This window comes from Dermacentor variabilis, chromosome 5 (genome assembly GCF_050947875.1).
Source record: "Dermacentor variabilis isolate Ectoservices chromosome 5, ASM5094787v1, whole genome shotgun sequence".
NCBI classification, from domain to species: domain Eukaryota; kingdom Metazoa; phylum Arthropoda; class Arachnida; order Ixodida; family Ixodidae; genus Dermacentor; species Dermacentor variabilis.
This window is the reverse complement of record NC_134572.1, coordinates 130,762,970-130,774,672: the sequence shown is the minus strand read 5'-3', so window position 1 is coordinate 130,774,672 and position 11,703 is coordinate 130,762,970.

Here is an 11,703-nt window from a genome sequence, read left to right as displayed (position 1 = left end):
TGGGCTGCTCTCACTTCAAAAGGGAGACCATTCGAAATCACCTTGCATGGCCTCATATGTAATTTTACCGTAGACCACTAAGGCCAACATGTCAACCGATGTTTGGCTAACTTCCAACGCCGACAAGATGTCCAACGGTAAGAGGAAGATTTAGCTCGGCCCCAACTCCGATGCGGCCTATTCAAATGCATGTAAAACACAAAAGCGCTTTTCTGAGATAACGCGCGGACCGATTTTATTAAAACTTGTTGCATTTGGGGCAGAAAGTTAAATTTTAGTCACTGTTGGAAGCGGAATTTCGCTTTGGGTCCTAAATATTGTTAAAATAATTTTAAAGAACTCGCAAATTCGTAAAGAAGACGCACGAAGTGTATAATGTAACAGTTCTGTACCAAGAACAGATATCGCGCTTCTGTAAGCGAAATCCATTACGCCATTCAAAGCGGACAAGTTCTATATGTCAGTCTACATCTTACGTGAATTTGTTACGTTGTGTACAAGGGCTGTGCAAAAGTTGTATTTCTATATTACTGAATGTTTTTACATTCATTTGTAAGATATCAATTTTGTCCTCTTTAGATCTACTGTCAGATTCAATTTACAGAAATAAAATATCATTTTTCGTTGCTGAGTTACATAGTTGTAAACTTGAAAGCTTAGTTTTCTGAAATTTTTCGATTTCTGCACATTTTTATTAAAAGAGTTACAACTATCAAAAATTCAAAACCAACAGTCACTAGATTCTCAATTTTTCTTTTGAATGCATTAAGCTTAGTCAACTTTGGTGCAGTGGTTGCCGAAAAAAACAAAAGCCCATTCTCCTTTTACATGTGTTTAGATAGGAGCACCCGAGCTAAAGCTTCCTCTTATGCGCAGAATGGCATTTTCGATCGCTTACGCTGCCGCAATTGCTTCTTTCGAGATTCCTTGCACTACCCTAAGGGGGTATGGTAGGGTAAAGCCCCCAAAAAATCGAATTTGCAATTTTGACATAGGAAAATCAACTGCACTATGAGGAACAAACCTGCCGAAGCGCGACCTCGAGCGACCGCTCAAAGCGGTTCAAATGTCGCGTCGAAGTGAGCCGCGCGCCCTGGCGTCTAAAAATGGTGGGCGGAGGCCGGTTTGTTTGTCGTTGTCGTTCGCGGTTTTCTTCTTTATGGCGCGTATCTTTATTTTTTTTGCTAGTGTGTGTGTGGTAAGTGAACGATTTGTACTAAAAATTATATATTTATTAAAAGAAAATGAGACATCCCAATCGTAGCAATTGCCACAAAGGAATTCCATACGGGTTCCTCGTAAGCAAAGAATCGTAATTGATTAAACATTCGTTCTCGTCTGGGGCTCAAACACAGGAACATCGCCTCTCTGGGGCAGCCGCTATATCATCTGACCTAACAAGGCGGCTAGCAGATGGCAGGGCGACGTCGAATTTCTTAACTCGAAGCGAGAGTTTGACGTAATAGTCCTTTGTAGAAAAGAACTATATTAAATCAAACTCTTGCTTTTTCTGACGTGGTCCTGGTCGCCTCTGTTTCGGGTTTCAAACGTATTGCTTGCCGAGAAGATGGCACGAGCGTCCAGCAAATGGAGCAGAAATAGAACTTTCAAATGTAATCAGTTTTCTGAGCAAATGTATTCAAGGACGAACACAGAAGACCCATGAGTCGCTCAACCAACTCATCTTGTGCCGCTGCCCTAAGGCAACTTTGTCAGTGCTTACACATTGAAAAGAGCAAATAACTGTGCTGTAGCCTACTAAAATGACGGTAATTCTGCACCAAAAACTGTTCTGGAGGCCCTTAGAATTGTTCCAGGTCTGTTTTGTAATATTCCCGTCGACAGGATGGACAAAGAGCATGTTGACAGGGCAGAATTCTATGACTCTATGACTATGAAGGAAGGACGACGGATAAAAAGAAACACTAAGAAAGGTTTCGGAGACACCTGCAAAAAAGTTAGCTGTGAATTATATTTTCCTGGGGCATTTCGAGCATCAACAAGCAGTATACGAACATAAAACTTCATTTTTCTCAAATTGCATTTTCGATGAATTTGTCAAAGTCAATGCATCTTTTCTCAGAAAGTATTCATCCGATTGCAGTGAAAATTTGTACGCATGTACTACAACCAGTCATAAATATTCTGAACTAAAAATCTCTGATGATATGAATGATAACACTGGAAAAATTTACAGTGCAAGAAACCCCCCTTGTGGCTTTGTGCAAGGAGACTCCGAACTCCGAAGTGGATATTGTCACGTGGTGGTGACGTTAAGAACACAGTAACAATACTGTGAAAGGCAAAACTAGATTTTTATTGGGCGAACCTGTGCCCACAAAACAAGCTACACTTATAGCACAACGAAAGCGGCGAACACAGTCGGCGATCGTCGAAAATCTGATCTGCGGGTCAAGCGCGTCGGCTTTTATAGAGCAGTCGTCGAATGTTCCAGACTAATCGTTCGGACCCGCGTGCCTTCCACAAAGTTCTACACCATTCGCGTCAGGTGATGAAATCAGATAACATAAGGTTCGGCGACAACAGACAGCGGATAGAAGCATCGATAACTTTCCAGAAACTTCGGATACATGCAGGCGCGTCCCACGCTGTGCGATTACATTTGTTAGGCGGCGAAACGTGGTTGCCCGATAAAGATAAGTACACGTGTCAATACTATATCTCTTTAGTTCAGATGTAACCTATGGGTATTTAGAATAACACTCTGTAATATCATCACATTCCTCTGCATGATTGCAGAGAAAAGGTACATCAAATACTTAAACACACCTGAAATGTTAGGAGTAGGCTACAGCAAAGGAAAGCCATCTCGACACAAACAAAGTGTCTCGTGTTGTACCCAAGAGCATCTTTTGTAAGCGCGTGAAATTTGGTGCGAATATGAGCAGCCGTTTCTGAAATATTACGTTAAAACTAACGTGTCCCATTTACCCTACCATACCTTCAATTAGGTGTAGCCCCGCACAGCTCTCTGCAAGCGCAATGCGGCTCTCTGCTGCATTGCGCTTACCCTTCCCTTTTACATTATCTTATTGTGTGCTTCTCAGTGTCCCCCGCATCTACGATCACGTGTGGCGGCGTTTTCTTTTTTAACCTGCTCTTTTTTAACCTGCTTTATATATATATATATATATATATATATATATATATATATATATATATATATACACATACAGGCACAGAATGGTAGAGAGGTCGGCCTGAGCAATAACTTGCTCTGGCCTGCTACTCTACACCGGGAAAAAGAGCCGGGGAGGAAATTGGAGGATGAATGATGATGATGGTATCAGGAAGAGATGCATATGTACAAGTTCGCAGAGTTCTGGGATCTCTAAAACCGTTCGTGCTGCCCAGTGGCTTGGAGAAAGGTTATAGCGGCACTTGTTATCAGGGTTGCGATGTTTGGATTAGGCCAAGGGCCTAAACGAAACTCGTCTGATAACGGCCTCTTATCAACATTTGCAATGCAAGAGACCAGTTGCCATCGTTATTGCGCGTACGCGGGACAGACGCAAAATATATTATCAGGTGTATACACAGTACTCACAGTATTCAAAGTTTGGGCTAGTATCACTGCAACCTATCAGATGTATATAACGGTTGGTGAATACGACACCAAGGTGAATCCGGTGCACCGGGCTCGTTTGGTTTCTCTTGAGTTTGTGAGGCATACGAAATTTCCTTTCTTGGTCCCATTTGTGTACTCGCTTGTGTCGTGAATCTGGGTGGGTCCAGTTTTCGAACGTACGGTTGCGTATTACGCAACGAAGTAGAGTGTTTGTGTCTGTTCGTGAGAACAGAATGCGTACTTCAGAACCATCATTTAAAGCAGTTTTCGCTTCAGCGTCTGGCTGTTCGTTCTCTATCACGCACAGTGGGAAGGTATCCACTGAAAGGTGACATTGTGGCCATTTCTATTTGCGTGGTCGAGATGCTCAGTAATTTTTATAGCCATTGAGTTGTGGCGACGAGCGACCACGTAGACCGTTAAAGTCTCGGGTTCTCGCAGGAGAGGAAGAACCGACAGTCCGTCTCTTAGCGTAGCATTCTTTTTTAATCCTCTCCTTCGGAACGCTAGCCCGTGCCGGAGCGCCAGCCGCTCGAGCCTCGTGTAGACGCGAGCGTCTACGTCATCCCTCGTGCGACGCCGATGCTGCTGCCGCTACAGAGAGCTCCCCCCCTAGAGAGGAGGAAAGTTCGACGAACGATGGAAAGTCCACGTGACGCGGCGTGTCTTGGCGTTGGTCTTGGGTGTCACGTGCACTGGCGGCGGCGAAGGATGCAGCAGGGTCGCGTCGCATACTGGTGGAGCTGATGGCGTGGGTGCTACTATGTAGGCGGGTTTGAGACGTTCCAGGGCAATTGTGTCTGATCGGCCGTTGACATTCACAACAAACGTCGTCGGACGACGCTCTAGAACACAATATGGCCCGGAGTAGTGTGGTTGCAAAGGCTTCCGCACGGCACAGTTACGCACGAAAACGTGGGTAGCAGAGCTGAGTGCGGGAGAAACGTACGGGGACCTTGCTTCTTGTGAACGTGTAGGCACGGGGCGCATCTGGCTGAAGAAAGCTTGCAGTTCGGCAACGTAGTCGGCAGGTGATGGCATAGGCGTTTGGGGGGTAGCGACAAAGAAATCGCACGGAAGGCGTAGGTGGGTGCCGTAGACTAGCTGAGCACAGGAGCAACCTAGGTCACTCTTGAGTGCGGCTCTGATGCCAAGTAAGACAAGGGGCAAATGTAGGACCCACTTCTCCGGCGATTCATGTGCCATAAGGGAGGCCTTGAGATGCCGGTGAAAACGTTCAACTAGTCCATTGGACTGAGGGTGGTAAGCAGTTGTGCGAAAACGTGTCGTTCCGAGTAGTTTGAGTAGCTCGTTGAAAAGTGCTGAGTCAAACTGCCGACCGCGATCTGTGATTATTGTGGATGGGCAGCCGAACCTTGCGATCCACGTAGACATGAAAGCTGCTGCAACAGTGGGCGCTGAGATGTCAGATATAGGTGTAGCTTCTGGCCACCGTGTATAACGGTCGATGCATGTCAGTATGTAGCAGTAGCCTTTCGAGGGTGGGAGAGGGCCGACGAGGTCCAGGTGTATGGTGTCAAAACGAGCATCCGGTGGAAGAAAAGACTTGGCAGGCGGAATGGGGTGACGCTGGATCTTCGAACGTTGACACGACAAACAGCAGCGAACCCAGTCGCGAACTTGCGCGTTTAGCCGAGGCCAAACGAAACGACTGGAAAGGAGCTTCTGTGTCGCGCGTATGCCAGGGTGCGACAGGTTGTGCACGGTTTCGAATAGACGTCTGCGAAGGGATGCCGGAATGTATGGTCTAGGTGTGTCGTTAGAAGTGTCGCAGACGACGGATGTACCATCTGGGGTCACAACGACGTCTTCCAATTTCAGGGACGTTGAAGAATTCCGGAGTGTACGAAGTTCAGTGTCGTCACGCTGTTGACTGGCGAGTAAGTCGGCCTCGATGATGAAAGGTTCCGATGTCAACGTGGAAACGACATTGACACGACTGAGGACGTCGGCTGGAACGTTGTGGGTGCCCTTGATGTGGCGGAACGTTGTTGTAAACTCGGAGATGTAGGAAAGGTGTCGAATCTCGCGGGGCGAGTAACAGGACGCCGAACGATGCATTGCGTGCACAAGGGGCTTGTGGTCCGTCAAGACAGTGAATGCACGGCCTTCGAGGAAATGGCGAAAATGCTTGATAGCCAGGTAAACAGCGAGTAATTCACGGCCGAACACGCTGTAGCGGGACTGCGCAGGCTTCAGTTTCTTGGAGAAAAAAGCAAGTGGATGCCACGCATTGTCGATGAATTGCTGCAGAACGGCACCAACGGCGTTGTTGGAAGCGTCGGTCATGATGGCAGTGGGTGCGTCTGGCTTTGGGTGTCTAAGCAGCGTGGCGTCGGCGAGGGCAGACTTGACTCTTGTGAAAGCGTCGGTGGCCTCTTCAGTCCACTGAAGCACTTGTTGGCGTTTGTTTACCAGGAGGGCGTCTAGCGGAGCCATAAGTCGTGCGCACTCGGGAATGAATCGGCGGTAGAAATTGACGAAACCGAGAAACTGGCGAAGCTTGTTGAGTGTGGTCGGTCGGGGAAGGTTTTCGATGACGCGAATCTTGGACGGCAGTGGTCGAATGCCGTTAGCGTCGATGATATGACCGAGGAACTCGAGTTCGGTTTGACCGAATTCACTCTTGGCGGCGTTGATGACAATTCCTTTACTGGCAAGGCGTGAAAACAACAACCGCAAGTGGTGAAGATGTTCTTCTGCCGAAGAGCTTGCGACGAGAAGGTCGTCAATGTATGCAAAAACGAAAGGCAAACCTCGGGTGACGGAATCGATGAAACGCTGAAGGGATTGGCCCGCGTTCCGTAAACCGAAAGGCATGCGGAGAAATTCGAAAAGACCGAAGGGTGTGGTGATGGCGGTCTTGGGAATGTCTTCTTCAGCGACCGGTAGTTGATGGTAGGCGCGAACGAGATCGATCTTAGAAAAGATCGTCGCTCCGTGCAACGCTACCGTGAAGTCCTGAATGTTCGGTAGAGGGTAGCGATCAGGAACGGTGACGTTGTTTAGTGCCCGGTAATCACCGCATGGGCGCCAGTCTCCCGTCTTCTTAGGCACCATGTGAAGTGGTGATGCCCAGTTACTGGAGGAAGGGCGGATGATGCCAAGTTGCAGCATGTGTTCGAACTCCGCGCGAGCGATCTTGAATTTCCGCGGGGACAAACGCCGGGGTCGGAAGTAGACCGGTGGGCCGGAGGTGACGATGTGATGGCACACGTCGTGTTGTACCGGTGGTGTCCAGTCCGGCAGGCGCGTCAAAGTGGGAAACTCGCGTAGGAGCGCGGCGAAAGGTTCGTCCAACATGGCAGAAATAGGCGCTATGGGCGATGTGCCTGATGATGGGACGCCGGGAACGGATAGCTGGGTCACGGAGTCGATGAGACGGCGTCGTTGGATGTCCACAAGGAGTCCGTAGTGATGCAAGAAGTCTGCCCCAATGACTGCATGACGGACGTCTGCAACCAGGAAGATCCAGCGGAATGCTCGTCGAAGGCCAAGGTTTAGCATGACGGAGCGTGACGAGAAAACTGGAATCCTGGTGCCGTTGACGGCTTGCAAAAGCGACACAGGAGTCGCTTTTCGGTCGGAGCGCTGGGCGGGGAGAATGCTGACGTCAGCACCTGTGTCGACTAAGAATCGTTGTCCCGTAACTCTGTCCGTCACGTAGAAAAGGCGACTTGTGTGTTGGGCCGGACCACTCGTCGCCGTTAGAGGTCGGCCGGCCTGTTTCCCTGCCAAGCGCAGGGACGCCGACAGTGACGAGCGTCGTTTCCAAAACGGCGGTGGTAGTAGCAAACGCCAGGCGCTGTAGTTGAGGTTTCATTTTGAGTGCCCGTGCGTCTTGATCTGCTGGAACTACGGCTGCGTGGGCGATGAGACGCGCGGCGATGTTCCGCTCCACAGATGATGCGTTCCAGGCGCTCACACAAGGAGTCGAGCGGAGATTGCACTGCGGAAGAGCAGGGAAGAGTTTGCAGAGCGGTTGTATTGTCACCCGGAGACGGTGACGTGGCTGCGATGGTTGGGGTGGCTACTTCCATGACTTTGTCGGCCAAAGCGGCAAGTCCGGTAAGGTCCATGGTAGAGGCTGTCGCCAGGACCATCTGCACGTTAGCCGGGAGTCGTTGCAAAAACAGTTCGCGCAACAGCGTGTCGTCGATGGATCTCGCGTTGTTTCCGAGCAGCTGGCTCATTCGGCGAAGAAGTTGACTAGGGCGTCGGTCGCCGAGTTCTTCAGCGGACAGAAGCTGCTGGATGCGAGAACGTTGTGAAGCTGCTGTGCGCTGTAGCAGTGCCGCCTTGAGATCGTCATAGGCAGCGGCAGACAATGGGGAGTTCAGCAAATCTGCCACCTCGTCAATGGCGGCTGGCGATAGCGCTGCGACGGCGTAATGGAACTTCGAGGCTTGAGAGCGGATACCAGCGACTTGAAATTGCGCTTCGGCCTGAAGAAACCACGCCGAAGGATGCTGGTCCCAGTACTGTGGGAGGCGGACAGCGATGGCAGAACAGGAGGGCTCACCGCGTTCCTCGGATGGGTTCTGGCCGTGAGCTCTCGTAGCGTCGGTCTGGTCCATGGTCGTCTCTACCACAGGAGCGCATGGCAGTATCACGTCCGGGTCACCAAACTGTGGCGACGAGCGACCACGTAGACCTTTAAAGTCTCGGGTTCTCGCAGGAGAGGAAGAACCGACAGTCCGTCTCTTAGCGTAGCATTCTTTTTTAATCCTCTCCTTCGGAACGCTAGCCCGTGCCGGAGCGCCAGCCGCTCGAGCCTCGTGTAGACGCGAGCGTCTACGTCATCCCTCGTGCGACGCCGATGCTGCTGCCGCTACAGAGTAATAGGGTCGCCATCTGACGGCACAGTCAATCGACTGTGTGCTCAGACGGGGTCCGTGAGCAAGAATTTCGGTATATATTTAGGTATAAGTATATGACACGCCTTGCTATATGAGATGCGATATGCGCGGCTTATATCGCCACATCATTATATAAGTAAAGTTGCTCGTACGTTGTCTTAGATTCTTGACCAATTTATTCCTCGGAATTTTGAGAATGACAGCCCAAATGTCATGAAACAAATTACCTACAGCACATGCCTTCTACGTGAAATCTTGTCAGACTCAAATAATAGAAGTGCGAAACAATAGCAGGAACCTTAAAATTATGTAATTCTATCGTGCGGCTATGGACTACCTCCGGGATCGGCCCACGCACAAAGCCGCGTTTCCAGCAGAAAGCTCACCTTAGCGCATAGCGTTTGCCGGCAGCGTTTCCTGGTAAACATAAGCTGCACTTGCCGGGAAGCGTGAGAACCACTCAGGGATCTTTGAATGCTATTGCGTTCCACCCTTGAAGGCAAAGCTAAGCGTCCTCAAAATTTTGAAGCGAAAGTTATAACCAAGCGCGTGTAGCCGAGTTTAGCCGTCCCCAGCCATTTGACCTTCATTTGACCGCAGCAGAGCTGTAGCCTTGGCAACGCATCACGTTACTTTCCACGCCGAGCTCCATTGCCGCTGGCTTGGCGCATATGCTGTTCACAGCTGGGTCGCCGCCTGACCACGTGACTCGCCGCTTGCCTGGCTGAGAGGAGCCCCGCGCTCGACTAGTCATTGCGAGCTTGGCCATGGATGAGAACGAGGCACAAACCGCTTGGCGACGATGGCTTTGAGCCGTCGTCGCCAAGCGGTGCCTGACCACCCCGCGGATATCGCCCGGCGAGCTGCTTCACTGGAGAGGGTCCAGAATGCAGCAGGCGTCGCACCGTCGAGATTAATGTGGCGACCGCGTTCACGCCCTGTGCGTTTCTGCTTCGACGCGGTGCATGTCCGCGCCGTCTCTTTGCATCTCTAGCACTTGCGCTTTGCCCGTGGCACAACAGGCATCGCACCGTCGAATGATGCATGTCTACCTAAGCCTAATCACAGTCGTGTCTGGCCACCGACCTAGGCACAGCCGTCATTCATGGCTTAATGATGATTGTATAGCTAAGTATAATAATTATACCTAAATCAAAGGTTAAGCAAGTGAAACCAAGACTTAAGCAGGCCAAAGCCAAGCTTTCGCTTTGCATATCCATGGTCAGTTGAGCTAAGCCACAGCCCATTTTTTAGGTTTTTTTCCGTGAATCCTTGGTCAGCAGAGCCCGTGACCAGACCAGCTGTAGTGGTAGCACATATGACTAAATGCATGCTCAAACTGTGCTTCAGGTTTCCTTTCCCGTTTTGTCACTAAAGGACGCGTCGGAAAGAGGAAGTTCTATGGGGCTGCTTTAATTTCCTATTGCTGTTTTATATATTCGAAAACATATTTTGATAGGAACTGCAGACAAACCTGGAGCAATAGATATCGTTGTAAAAGAAGTGTAACCTGCAAGGCGCTAGAGCAAGCGACTTTGCAAAGCATTGTGAATTCAATGGCCGTGGCTGGCAAAAGACGTCTAGTAAGTGATGTTTGAAACGGCAAGCTCATAAGCTACTTGATCACTACATCGTACGTAGATGGCGTTATATACGTTCGGTGTTATAGGTGAGATGCGTACGAAAAAGTGCCTGGAACTCGGCAAGAAGCCTCGCTTCAAAGAAATTTTTAGCAAGTGCTAGAAAGTGGTAAATGTCTATTTTACGCTCTGTTTCACCGTGTACGAAGAAAAGTTTACGTTACACGAAATTTACACTATAGTGGAAAATAAGTGCCGTGTTACGAGCAACGTGCAGGGGATATCCTGAGTGTATTGGTTATTAGTGGCATTTGCAACTATTTACGTGTTCAAGCGCTACAGAGCACTATAGGAGGGCTTTACGAGCAGCACAAGATTTTTCCCGTTGCCCTTGAATGACTGCAAGACCTACGAGACTAACTTTACGAAAATTTAGGAAAAGCTTGGCAAATCTGTGTGCAAAGTTATATTCATGTTCTTCTTGTATAGCCTTTATACAAGATTTTTTACCAAGTGCTTGAAAGCGTTAAATGAACGTTTTGTGCTACGTTTTCTTGTGTCCTAAGTGAACTTTACGTTATGGCAAGTCTAAATTTAGCGAAGGTGAGGGCACCCTAAATGTAATGTGTTTGAAAACTTTAACATTTCTGGTCTAATCAAAAAGAGCTGCACACAATATTTCTACTTCATTTCATTCTTAGTGCGACAGCTCGCAAGAACATCTTCACTGAAAATTGGATTGTTGTTTACAACTCCACACAAATGAGTGTCATTTGTGATTGCTATTGTTATCAGTCAATATTGTTATCAAGATATTGGTCAATCAAATTTCACTAGCATGATGCTTCAGTGAAGCGGTAAAGGAACTCAATAAAATCACACGCGCATGAAGGTGCAAGTAGCTTCAGTTACATAACATAATGATGTGGTTTGTTGTGATATCAATACACACACCAAAAATAATGCAACACATATGCCAGAATATGTACAAAGTGAAGCTCTCGTGAAGCAGCTGGACACAATAAAATTTAGTTCGATAAGTACAATCGCGTAACTCTTTCGTTACTGTTACGAATGTGTTCATTTTCGGTGCGTTTATGCTTTAACGCTTCGCTTCAAGACGTTGTAATCACAACGTATAGTGCCATACATAAAATAAAGCCTTATCACTGGTGTTTTGAATAGATTTGAAGCGCTAATAATGACCGATAATTTTTGGAAATATTCTGTGAAACTCCAAAGAAACCCCTCGAGGAAAACGAATTAAAGTAACCATATAGTATTTTCAGTATGAATACTGACAGTACAAAAATTCTGAAACAAAAAATATGCCACCTGGCTTCTAGTTCGCAGCTTCTGTAAGACCGATCACGCAAAAAAAATATTATTGAAACATTTGTTGGCGTCAATGCCAAACATAGTGATGACCATGCTGTGCGGTACAGTGATATCTTAGCAAACCTGAATGCGGGTCAGTACGGAAAGCATTTTTTTTTTTTGCAACATGCACCTGGTTCGTTTTTTACTACATCCTGCAGGCCCGCGAAGCAATGGTTGCCTGGTCACGGAGCGTCCAGAGCCCTCGTCATGCTTCATTGTGTTGGATCCGTTTTCTGTGCGAGCAGGCTGGTCTAGTGTGCTTGAGGAGAAGATA